Raw genomic sequence first — 14,267 nt, forward strand, 5'->3', positions numbered from 1 at the left:
CCATATTATCTTTTTTATGCCCTTAATGCTGGGATCAAGGATGTTATATCCAACCCCAATATCAACCCTGTAATGTATGAAGGTTTGATGGTGATTCTGTATAATCACATTAAGAAAACTATTGTCCAGTTGAATATAGCTGAGGTCTCCAAGTCGGAAGAGGATTTTGATGACTCTGATGTTGAGGAAGACGAAGGCTATGACATCAAAACTGAGACAGAGGATGACACCCAAATTGTTGGGTCGAGAAGGAAAAATATAAAAATAGAGCATGGGAAACAGAATAAAAGGTTGGCCAAAAAGAAGAAAAGAGGGGAGGATAAGTATAGCTAGTATGAGGAGGATAATGAGACCGACAACGACATAGATACTAAAAGCAAGGAGGTCCAAACCTTCGTGAGCCAAAAGAAGAAAAGGAAGACTCCTAAAACTAAGGATATGGGAACCAAGGACCGGTAACCTCTCATGAATGATTCTAAGGATAAGGGCCTAATGGGGGAGGATACGACCATGAAAGAAGCTCAAAGCTCTGATGTCAGGAAGGTGGAACAGGAAGTTAATCTTGAGATCATTGGTGACAAGTCCTAGGAAGAGAATCACCTAGATATTGACCTATGTATCAATAATGACATGGATAGCTTCAAAAAGGTGCTCCTCTGGATGCAAAAGGAAATTCCTGGCATTAAAACCAAGCAGGCCCAGGAAGCAGGGAAAATCGAGACTTTACAAGAATTAGGCTCAGGTAAATTCAATTCCCTCCCAGATTGTCTCAGTGAGCTTACCAAACCTATTGGTAATGTAGAGGAGATTATCAATGCTAATATAAATAGCTTTCTTAGTCTGGAGAATAGAGCAGGGGCCATTGAAAAAGACTTGATGGAGTTGAGAACACGCTCAAAAAAATTGGTGAGCAAATTCAGAAGATTCTTAAGCCTACCTCGACTAGTATGAAGGTTCTTATTAGTAAGTTGGAGAATGACCGTAGGGATAAGACTATGGTGGGTACTATTGAAGTAAAGGATGATACCCCAGATGATAAGGAAATAGGGCTTCAGAGAAGAATGTGGATGAGCACTAGAAAAATGCAAAGCCACAACAAGGAAACTGAGGAAATCAAGCGGGCAGCTGATAATATGGAACAACTGGAGTTGGAAGCTGCTGAAATGCTTTGGAACTTAACCTAAATCTGGGCTTCTGTTGGTCCTTTCTGGTTTTTGATTAGCTGTCTCTTGTTTGCTAGCATTTTGTTCATCAACTATCTTTTTCTTTGTGTGTTGTCCTTTGTGTTTTGTTGCACTTTAATGTAAATATTTTGATCTTTTAGTTGTAATGGGTTTTAGGAGCCCATCAAAACCTATTTTCCCATATTCAAAAACAATGATTAATTATGTTTAAACCTAAGAAAGGTTTCATTAAGATAAATGATAACATCAACACTCAATTCATAGCCACGACACCAGGTGTGGTCCCTTTATCCATATACTTTAATAAAAGATAATATTAACTTCTCTTAATGAAGCTTTACATAGTATAGTGTTGAGGTTGATGAATGCTAATGTGTTACAACTTCCTCCCATAAAACCAATTGACCATTCTAAACCATTTCTAACTTCCCATGATCCTAAAGTTATTTGTCAATATCATCATCAACCAAGTCATGGTACTGATAAATGCTACCAATTGAGGAATAAGATCGAAAACTTAATTCATAACAATACTATATTTGTAGCTTGTGTGAATGACAAAGGGAATAGTTCATCGTAACCAAAACCTCCAAATCTTTACCAATATATTTCCTTCTCATTATACCAATGTTGTTGAGTCTGAGCCACTTCATTTCTCCCCTAATTACCTTGGTGTAGAATCTAGTAATGTTGTGAACCTTATTGATAAACCTAAACCTACAAAATATTTATCCATTACATTTAATCCTAGTAAGACTATTGGTGCATCTGATGGCCCATTATATATTAGTGTGAAGATCAAAGATAAACTCTTGGGTGCTCATTGATCTAGCTTGTATGATGAATGTGATTACTGAGGAACATATTTTCACTCAAAAAGAATCAAGTAAAATTTGACAAATATGATGTTATGGTCAAGATGTATGAATTTTTTTCTTTCCCTATGATTGGTTCTATTACTCTTCCTATTGTGGTTGGTAATAAGTTCTTAGATGTCACCTTTCTATTATTCCTACATTAGATCAATTTTGTGTGAAATTGGGACATCCTTGGATCCCTTCCATGAAAGATATCCCTTCTACAATTCATAAATGTTTGAATTCCATCATAATGGAACTATTATAGAAATTAATCATAGCCTTTACCAACCCACAACAAAGCATGGAAATTTTGCACTCTTGTTTATTTTTGGCCTAAACAACTTGATCCCTTAAAACCTCAAAATGACATACTTTTCTTATCTTATCAAAAATAGGAAAATTAGATGATAATGATCTTGAATAAACCTAGAGACCCTATCACTAGTGTATATTCCTCCTCATATTAGACCTCGTCTTCTTCCTACTCCTTCTATTTCTCCCATATATGCTACAATCCCACCTCCTACATCCTATAAGAGAAAGCGCTTGACATCTTGTATCTCTCAATCTATAAAGGTTTCTTTCATTCACCCCCCTATAAGGGAAGAAAATAAGCCTATGTCAATTTATCCTCAACTTTTGCAAGACTCGACTAAAACTAAAAGAAATTTTTGTGTGGGAGAAATCTGATGAAGATGTTGTTCTTATAAGGCCAACAAAACCCTCCCAGTAGGCTCAACATCAGGCACCATCTCAATAGGAGGAAGGTTATCACCAATACCAACCATCTCCACCTAAAAAGAAGATAGGGCCACCTCAATAGGAAGAACTAGAAATAACCAAGGATACTGAAGAAGAAGTGAAAGGGAAAACAACCACGAGGCAAACAGGGGAAGATCCATAAAAGGGCAGGAAAAGATATGAGAAAAAAGAAAATCCCTCTGAAGTAGTGGTGTAGAAGTACCTAAGCACCAGGAGGCTACAAGAAGATAAAATACAATTCATGAGTAAATTCAATCGCATTTGAGTTTTTATGTTCATTTTAAGTCATGGTGAATCAATATGTAAGCCTAATTAGAGCCATTTGTAAAAAGTTATCAAATTGTCCTAGTTAAGGTCTTAATTGGTTGAATGGGTTTAAAATTGTGAAATGACCCTTGAAATGGTAATAAGCATGTATAATCTTTTTAAATGGCCATTTGGACATGTATTCAATGTTTTTATAAAGCCATGAAGTCATTTGTGCAAAAGTGTAAAAGTTGTCAACTTGACAACAAAATGTTGTCAAGCAAAGTTGCAAAAATGCAACAAAAGTTGCAAAAGGGGTTAAAAGTTGGTTATGAGAGGTAGTTGTAAGTTAAAAAATGACCAAGAGTCTATAAAAAGTCATTGTATGGTCATTCCAAATCAGAGAGGGAAGAAAGGGAAGAAAGGAGAACATTTGGGTACATTTTGGTGCATTCTACTATTGTTATTTTGATTGGCTTTCTAGTTTTTATGTTGGTTCCAGGCCTTGTACGACTATGTATGGCCTAGAAACCTTTGTATAAATATAATTTATAGTTATATATGTGAATCAAATTTCTTTTCATTTTGTTTTGGAGTGAATATTCTTAGAAATCAAGAAGTTATGGAATTTTTGGTGAAAGTTGTTGATTGCAGATTTGAGGTTTCTTGAGAATAGTCATGTTGCAGCGTATGGTATGGACTCATATGGAATAATTATGACCTATTAATAGATTTATTGGAAATATATGTGAATCCTTTTTCTTTTCCTTTTAGTCTGAATTGGTTTTGTTTATATTTGTGGAAGTTATGAAGATTTTTGTGAAAACTGGTTTGAAACTATCTTCAATGGAGTTGCAGGCAATGATTTGTCTTTATATAATGATTAAACCATTGGAAAATTTAATTGATTACATATTATGAAATTGGTTTGGAATCATTTGGGTTTTTTTTTTGAAAGATATTTGATGCCCTAGGCAGACTGGGCATGCACATGCTTTGTTGGGGGACAACAGAAATGATTCTCAATGCAGTGGCTATAACATTTAATTGAACCATTGGATGTTGATAATTTTTGGATATATTGTTTGTAATTAAGTTATTGAGGTTTTTACCAAAGGGATTGAGGTGTGTTTATCTGGTTAGAGTGTTATAGACCTCTGTGTACAGGTCTATCCGAGGGGACAACAAGTTGGCAAGTTTGATACCTAGATTAAGTTTATGTTTTCTTGATTGATTGATTGATTGTTGAAGTATGATGAAATATTCCTCTAATGAGTTGTTCTCATGATGAAAATATGGATGTATGAGCATGATCCTATAGTTGTGATTGCTTTTCCAAGATGCTCTGCATCAAGTAGCACAATGAGAAACTCAAAATAGGCATGTGAGCACATGTGCAAAGCCTAAAAAGACTCGGGATCCTATTTTTATTAATTTAGATGATGATGGATGATGATAATAATGTTTTTCATGATACTTTTGATGATCCTAATTATTTTGATGATATGTATGAGCTTTTTGAGATTATTAATTAGTCATCTTCACATTTTTCAAAAGCATTAACCCTAGCTCCTAGTAACAAACAAAATGATTAATCATTAGAGAATGGTCCTTGTTTGGAACTTGTAATAGCTCAATTTACCATCCTTCATGTGGATCCTCTTTCATCTTTCACACCATCCCTAAATAATGTTCAGAAATATTGTGCAGTACATGATTTACTTGATTAGCTTCATTTGTGTCATGGATTCTCTTTTGTATGTTTCTTGTTTGTAATGCACTTACTCCATGATGTATTTCTTGATATGTTTTTGTGTTATGTTAGGTTCTCTTTGAATAACTTTTGTTACTTTGTTAGTGCAATTCAATGAAGAGGTTCAATCTATTGTGACATCCTCTATTTGTATCTCAATTCTTCCATATATCATCTATATGCTATGTCATACATGTGTTATTATTCATAAATGTGCTCTTATGTTGTCTATTTAAGGACAATGCAAAGCATTGGGATCTCCTTCTTGGTCTTTTCCATGTTGAATAGAAAATAAATTTGTTTATTATCTCTTCTTCTCTTCTTCCATTGTGTACATAGTTCCACTACCTTTGAAGGATGAGGTCAATTCAATACAATTATTATTGGAATACATTATCTATCACAAGCATATTAATGATTGCAAAGTTAGTGAATCCGTTATGTTCTTTTTCCTATATGTTTTGTAACCATTATCCTTTGATTTTTCCTTTCTTGGGGGTAATTCACTGTGGTAATGTGCTTTCCTTTTGGATGCATGCTACATTAATTCTTTTGCTCTTGATAAGGTGTATATGATTTCTTTAACATGGGGGCATGCAATCCACTCAATGTTATACTTTATGCACACACCAATGACGAGTTTTCAATATTCAAGTTACTTTGAAAACTAAGTATTTTGCTTTATAATTTGCTAATTTGTTTTTCATGACTCATAGTAAGAAAATTTTACTAGGCTAGTGTTGTCATTCTCTCTCTTTCCATTTCATATGTTGTCCCCTTTATCTTGATATTAGAGTAGTATTATCCTATAGTTCATTGGGCCTTGGTGTGTCTTGTCTCTTTGGTTGGTATCTTGGTGAAAGCTTTTCAATGTGAATTTTTATGTTACCATGAGTATGAATGTAGTCTCATACTACCGCTAAAGTAGGGGCTAAATTTTGCATCGTAAATTGTATCTATATAGAGTTTTTTTTTCTCACTTAGATCTCACCTTGATATTCTATCTTTCAATGCTTTCTTCGTGCTTTTATTCTATTCACAACTCTCACAAACCTGTAATTTCACTTTATGTTCTATCTCTTCCCAAAAGCTGAGTCCTAATTCTCATGACTACGACACTAGGGAACCTTGGTCCTAGCTCAGGACCATGGTACCAAAGCACCCTAGTCCTCTCAATCAAGACCCAAATTTGGCCCTCATCACAAGAATATAGGTCACATGTCTACCTACTAAAGAAATTCAAATTATTTAAAAAAAAAAAGGTATAAAAGGAGCCCTACCCCTCTCATTTGAAAGCTAAGTTATCTAATCCAATTTGAATTACACTCTAGTGAATTCTATTCAAGACAGAAATCAATTAAGCGTCCATCAAGAATTGAAGAAGTGAAGTCAAGTTCAAGCATTCAAGATGGCATCCATGGTGAAACTTGTATGAAGACATTGTACGTGGCATCCTAAAACACTTATGTGAGGATTCAAGAAAGATTCATCAAGGTATACAGTTCAATTACAAGAATTCAATTTCAAATCTAGCCTTTCTTTCAAAAGGAAAACATCTTGCATCTCCCTGATCCAGTGCTATGAATTGTCGGAGCTTTCAATAGTGGATCTAGTGCATCTCCCTAATCTGAGAAACATACTACTTGCCTATTAGAGAGTTATAGAACTAGGACAACCTACCACCACAGTCCTAACAATTAAACCCAAATTTCTAACAACAAGTTCTTATCTTCTTCTTCTACTCAGATCCCTATCTATGTCTCTATCTAATTTTTATACAACTTTTTTAGTTTTGATTCAGTTCAATTATTCATTGGTTTATGCTAAAATTCATAATAGAAATCCAAAGTCAACTAAAATAGGTAGGCAAGCAAGAAAGTAAGTTTAATCAATATTTCAGCCTATTTCCTAATTCAATTGTGGCTAGATCTATTAGATTTACCCCTCTTTTATTGTAATGGTTATCTTAGTAAGATTAGTGATTTTATTACCTTAATTGGTGAAACCCTAATTTTACATCCATTACAATAGAGTCATGTCATGACTATGTACATAAAAATTTAAAGCTTGGATCTACTAAAAATGCTATAAATTGACTCTAAGGAAATAAAAATAGCTCAAGTAAAAAAAATTAAAATAGTTAAAATTAAAAATAAAATAATTTTTAAATGATATTTATTTAAAATCTAATATCTTAGCATATCATTTTTTTACACATTCTATAATATATTACTATCATCATATTTCGATCTAGCTATCGCTTTTAAATTCATTAAATGTTCATACTTGATTCAATACACTTGATTTAAAAACCCAACTTATAAATACAATCTTATTATTCATTTTCTAACATTCTAATATCCTAGCATGTCATTTTTTACATCTTGTAGAATGCCTTACCATCATCATATTTTGTATTAAGTATTGTATTTAAATTCTTTAAATGTTTTGATTAATATGAGCAGGATAGGCCTGCACCGATACATAACAACAAAGAAACACTAAGAGAACAAGAGGGATGTGTAACTAGCAGAAAGAACCCCCTACCAAATACAACAAAAACCCAATGGGATGAACTAAGAGGTAACACCTAAACTAAAAACTAGCATACAAAAATAAATCAAGCCCACCAAAACGCAAAACAACCGCCCAACATAGATGCAAAGTGATGGTCTACTGCTTGGGGATATAATTGTCCTACCAATCTTCTCATAGACTAAGCACATTATTAGAAAAGGAAAGTTTTTTACTGAACCAATCCCAGAGCTAGAGGAGACTAATGGAAATTCAGGGGTGGCCTTGACTAATGTAGTGGTGGGGCGAAAGCTCATTGCCAAGGACTCCATGCATCTTTCTTTTTTTCCCTTCTCCTTTCCATCTCATCGTGGATAAACTGTAGGGAGGCATTGTGATTACTAGAAAAATCCCTGCAAGTGCAATTGACCTCCTCAATTTTCATTTTAAGGGCCTCTCGAGGTTTCTTGACCTCATCTAGCTCGTGATTGCTAACCTCAATCTTGATCTCAAAGTCCATGTCAGCAATCTTTACATCCCTTGTTTTCCACTATCCCATAATGCCCACAAGATCATTGGCCATTTCCCAGACTTTGTTCTAATCCAACTCATCCACCTAGTTATTAGCCCTAGCTTGAGCCTCGACCGCAATTTCCAACCAATTGATCATTTGATAGCCATCGTATCGACTTAACCAACAAGGAAAGGGTGAGAAGGGAAAATACAAAAAGACAACTTTGGGATTGTGTTAAATTCATTAAATGTTCATAATTGTTTCAATACACATTTCAAATCACAACTTATAAATATAGTATTATTATTCATTATTTAACTTTTTAATCCTAAGACACGTTATATATTGACTATAACATACATAGTATCATGTCATGATTGTGCACATAAAATTACGAAGCCCACATGTATTGAAAAGCTATAAATGAACTCTTTAGGAAATTTAAAAGAAAAAAAAATAGTTAAAAGAAATAATGGAATAATTCTTGAATAATCAAAAAGTGAAATAAAATAAAGCAAGATTACTCTTGCAAACTAATGCATTTAAGATATTTATACAAATTAATTAAAATAGGCATTTAAGTAAGTGTGGTTGATTTCACACACACGCATAATTAATAGTATGGATTATCAAAAGTAATTTTAAAATTTAATTTAACTAAGAATGATTTTATTATTTAATGATTGGATCTTAACAATGGTATATAATATTTATTTATTAATTTATCTTTAGTATAGAATATAAACATATGTAAAATGTAATGTAATAGCTCTTCTTGTTTGTGGATATGATGGATACACATGTGTCTCAAATGGCTTTCATAGGGACAATTTCAAAGAAAACAAGGAAGATCATTTTTAAGACCAATAATAGCATTTTATATCTAATGATAAATAAGTAGATTATGGTAGATGAGTTCATATACATTTATCACAAATAAAGATTTTATATAGAGCTTTCAACCATGTTTATAGAAATAATGTTTGATCTTGAGGAATATAAAGATAGTATATGAAGAATGGTAAAATCATTGATATAGAGTACTTTCCTAAGTGATATAGAGGACATTATTATTGAAGTGCTCTATAGAGCATGTCTTCCACCTTTAGACAAGACAATGTTATAAGGAATATAGTGATCTTTTCTTAGTAGAGACCCTTTGAAATAAATAAAATAAGAGCTAAAAAATTAGGAGAAGTTGAGGAATAAAGTAGAGAAAAGTAAGGAACTTATGAAACAAGGCAAGGAATGAAGGTGACATAAGGCATTGATTCCATAATCTCCTTCATAAGAAATATCTCGCATAATAAATAAATTTAATAAATAGAAATTAAAACAAAAATATAACAAAATAATATGAAAATAAGAAATATCTCGCATAATAAATAAATTTAATAAATAGAAATTAAAACAAAAATATAACAAAATAATATGAAAATATTTTTATAATCTTAAAAATATGAAAGGTCAATACAAAATACATGAACAATGGATAGGACAAATAACATTACCAATCCATCCCCCTTTAATGTTAAAATGATACCAAGAAACTGTTGTTCTATCTAAAGATAGGTCACAACTCAAAACTGGAAATTCGCCACTTTAGAAGATTCTGCTCTAAATTATCTTTTATGTTTTGAGCCTGCAGCTAGTTGAGGATAATAGTCCAAGTCGATGCATAATGGAAAAAACGACAACATATGAGTGCTGCTTCCATGACCTTGCACTATGCATGGTGGATAAGAACAGCCAAAAAAAGCTAATGCGTTTTTAAGATAAATGAAACATAAAGGAGTGTGGGTAATGGTGGTAACGGACATTTTCTGTTTTGACTTTGCAAGTTTGCGGGCATTAGAGTATGAAAAAGACACCAAAAACGCACGGGATGGCAGAGTACACAATGTTGCACGAAGTATAACGCATCAGCTGCTGAAGGAATGGAAAATGCGTACTCAGATATCCGATAGCTACAAAAGGCAAGAGTGCAGGAAACAGAACAGACACGAAAGGAACTTATGGTCCTGTGGAGAATCATAAAAGTAATCGTGACGATGGGTGGAAAATCTTTAATTGCTGCTGTTTGCATTGTAGTGATGCTACTAAGTGCAAACCAATCACACTCAAGGAGGGTGGTGAGACGCCGTGGTTCGAGATTCGCGAGGTGCAATGGACAGAGAGTACTCTGTCCACAACAGTGCCCAGATACCTGTCAGATGGACTGCGGAACCTGCAAGGCCGTCTTCAGTAAGTGTGAATTAATGAATTATTACGAGTACAAATTAGAGTTAAGGTTTTGTATTTTATTAAGAAAACAATGTGTGTTGTTAAAGGCTGTTATAAGCCAGGAAGTGTATGCCAGGATCCCCGCTTCATCGGAGGAGATGACATAATGTTCTATTTTCCCGGTAAGAAAGAGCAGGACTTCTGTTTGGTGTAAGACTCAGACCTGCACATCAATGCGCACTTCATCGGAAAGAGAGGAGAGGGCATGGGAAGAGACTTCACCTGGGTGCAATCCGTCGGAATGCTCTTCCATGGAACTCATCGGCTTTTCCTTGGAGACAAAAAGGTCGCTACATGGAATGATTCCATCGACCAGCTAGTGATAGCTCTGGATGGAAAAATAGTAAGACTTCCCCAAGAGGAGGGCGCTTCTCTCTCTGCCTCTCCATTGAAAATGAAAATCACTCGCCTGCACCAGAATAATGAGGTGAGTGTTCAACTTGAGAACAAGTTTAAGATCACAGCACGGGTTGTGCCTATCACTCCAGAGGAGTCTCGGATCGACAATTACGGAATTACTTCTGACGACTGCTTTGCGCATCTGGAGCTTAGCTTCAAATTCTATTCCCTTAGTCCCCATGTGACCGGAGTTCTTGGACAGACGTATGCAGCAGACTACACAAGCCCCCTCAATGTGGGCTTTCCAATGCCGGTAATGAGAGGTGTCTAAAATTTTAGATAGATCTAGCTAAGGAAAAAAAAGACAAACTTGCAGATCCAATGCAAAGAAGATAAAACAAAGCACCTAAGAAAGGAATTGTATTAATTCATTGCCAATTACATTATGCAAAATGCATATTAATACAGAGAACCATCACATTAGCAACAGAGGAAACGAATTCATAACAACTACTTTATAAAACCAATGCATGAGCATGTCATCTTGCAGAAAATGTTGTAGTGGATCAGACGAGGCAGAGTGAGAGCTCGCAGTTGACACAGAGTGATTATCATGTCGATCTTGCTCTTTTTAGTTAGCTTATGCAAGGCAGACGAGACTGCGCCCTTGACTATAATGCAACACGAGTTCTGTGGATTACGGTAGCAAACAAAGTGTTATATAGTCAAACAGGAAGAGGAAAGAAAGAAAACCTAGTGGGAACAAAACCCCACTTCAAAATAAACACTAACTCTGCATGACACTTAATATGCTACAATGTCTTGCAATCAAAGAAGGTCTTGCAGAAAATGGCTATTTGTGCTTTCACAAAGAAGAGAAAGAATGTCAATACAAAATGTAACAAGTTTTGTTTCTATTTTTTTTAAGCTAGATCTATCCCTGTGCAGCTGCAAAATTCTACAAGGTGAAGCCAATTATTTGAGCAGCAACCTCTTCGCCACTGATTGTAAAGTTGCTCGATTCTGAGGAGGAGGAGAAGAAGAGAAGATCCAGCACTTCTCCATCCTCGAGCTCGACTGTGGTGGTCAACTGGGCCGCAGGTAGACATATCCATATATACACACACTGTTCATGCTTCACTCAATAAACTCCCACCACCGATAATTATCCTTCATGAACGCCGATTTCAGGCCATAAGTAACCGTCAATAATAAATCTTATTATCAGTGTCTACTGGCATGCTCATTTTCTGTTCCGTATACACATTTTACGTTGCCCAACTTTTCTCCACGTTTCCCTAGTTTCAATTCTCATGCACGATTGCCAGTAACGTAAAACAAATTTATTTATGTATATTCTTATTTTTGATCTATTGTAAAATCCAAGTTTCAGTTTAAATTCTAAAAATAAATATTTACTAATTATAAATTCTATTAAACACAAATAGATGTTAATTTAGAATAATGTAAAATGGATAACTATAAGAAATCAAAAGTGTGCTTCTCTCATATTTCCATGGCCTCAGAAGCATTTATTTTGGGCCGTGGCTATTCTAGCTCCAAAAGAGACCTGTCGTACAACGTGTTAGTGACAGGTTAGTCAATCGCAACCGTTAACTGCAAAATCGACAGTTTAAAACGTGCGACTAACACGCATGTTAGTCAATCTATACTGCCTTTTTGGAGCCAGAATAGATGCGTCCTTTATTTTGATCTCCTAGCCCGTATAGAAGCTTGGCATATTTCTTTCTTGATCGCATGCTTTAGAGAATTTTATAATCATGGTGGCTAGTATAATCAAACATAAATCTTTCACTTAGCCAATTTAAAAAATACATTAGAATATTTTTGCATCTCAATGGTTTTCTTATATTTAAAGATTGTCATTCTACCAGGGGTAATTTCTAGGTTCAATGAAACTTTTTACTTTAAAACATTGCTCAAGTACTTGTTACATCAAGATGATTATTATAGGCTTGGTTGGTGATAACATTGCTACTTATAGTCTAAGATTGTTCATGTAGCAAAGGTGGGATCGTTAATGTGAATACCAAGGCTCGAATTTAAAGGAAGTCTTAACCACACAACCACAAAGTATATAATGAAAACATAATGAAATGGTAGATGAGTTTACTATAAAAAAATTCTATATTCTCATTAGCTCTAGAATTAATTGGTTGCATTCATTTACAACAATTTTCATTTAGGGATGGTTAGAGACGATAATGGTAGGTTCCTTTCAATAGTGGAACTCCCCTTGGGATGTTAGATGAACCACCTTGCTAAAGATGTTGCTATCTACCATGGTTTAAGCATCGTCAAATTGAATTGCAAGATGATGTGGTTAGAAGGAGACTCAAACAACATTATACAATCCCTTAAGGGCATTCAAAAACCTTCATAGACTATTGAAAAGTGGGTTAACAATTATTTAGACATTTTAAGATCTTTCAAAAAGTTTTATCCTTCTCATGCCTTCTGTGAAGCCAGAGTGGTGGATTCCTTTGCCAATAAGGGACTTCATGCGAATAAGTTGGTGATTTGGAACTTTGGAGATTGTGGGCAAGAGGATACTAATTACTTGATGAGATATGATAGGAGTCATGTGTAGAGTGTCCAATTTCCCATTCTTCAATGATGTGGTTATCGGTTTTGCTATTAATTTCAATTATTATGTGGATTTGGGTGAATGTAAGGAGATTTTCTAGACTTGATTTTCATTGCCTTTCCCACACTTTCTTGGTGCTTGTTGCATTGTTTTTGTTTTCCTTAGTTTTAGTTATTCACGTCTGCACTGTAAAATCTAGTGACAACTTGAAGATGGGTGGAGAAAGAAAGAGGATTGAACCCATATAAACTGTGAGGATTTGAAGAATAACACAACAATTTCTAAGATAATTTTGAAGCACGAAGGTGTTAGCCCCTACCTCGAGAAGATTCATGGTTTCAACCCCGAAATTACTACCAAATTTGCTAAAGGTTGGATTGAAAGATCGGAGGATTTCTCTCTTTGGGCGAACTTTTTGACATTGATGTCCAATTCATTGCACAAGTCATTGGGTTGTCAAATAAAGGGGCCAAGACATTTACGGACAGGAAATTCTCAGAGATTGCTACAAAGAAATTCCACAAAGAGGAGAATGAGAGGAAGAACCTAGTTAAAGAATCCAAGAGTGGTTATGAGATTGGTAAAATCAAGTCTGTGTGGCAAGTTGTTTTCAAGGTACCCATTCGATAATTTTCTATGGATGGTTGTTACACTAGGATTCTTAGTCATCGCTTTGTATTGCTAAACTATTTTAGGTGTAAAGTGATTTTTTTTCCATTCTATTTGTTGTCCTCTGTAAATTTTAGTATCAAGGATCGTAGGAAAGATCCTAAGAAAAATATGGTCCTCCATGAGGGTTTGTTGCTTTTAATTTATGAACATTGTATATCCCTTCCTTCCCCCTCCAAAATCTCCCTTGTTCTGTCTAACAAGGAGGTGGCCTCTAAAGAAGAGGATGACTAGAAAATAGAGGATGATGATTTTGAGCCACTATTTGTGGCCAATAAGGAGTCTAATTTTTCAAAACCTATTGTGAATAAGTGTCCAAAATCTGGGAATAGATCTATGGTTGATCCTTCCATTCACAACCTTTATGAAGTGTTTGCACCTACTACCAACAAGGAAGCGAGATCCTCTTTCCCTAGGGATCTGAGTGCCAATTCTCCTCTCCATAATCTTCATAAGGAGAACCCTAATGATATGTTGGCTATAGCTTGTAATACAATGGTTGACAACAATGAACAAGTGGATCTTTCATGAAATT

General features: G+C 34.7%; 1 pseudogene; it reads left to right on the forward strand.

Moving 5' to 3' along the window:
- Positions 1–9,884: 9,884 nt before the first annotated feature.
- LOC131042723 (uncharacterized) lies at positions 9,885–11,482 on the forward strand (annotated as a pseudogene).
- The last annotated feature ends 2,785 nt before the right edge of the window (positions 11,483–14,267 follow it).

Source organism: Cryptomeria japonica, chromosome 5, assembly GCF_030272615.1.
Source record: "Cryptomeria japonica chromosome 5, Sugi_1.0, whole genome shotgun sequence".
NCBI classification, from domain to species: domain Eukaryota; kingdom Viridiplantae; phylum Streptophyta; class Pinopsida; order Cupressales; family Cupressaceae; genus Cryptomeria; species Cryptomeria japonica.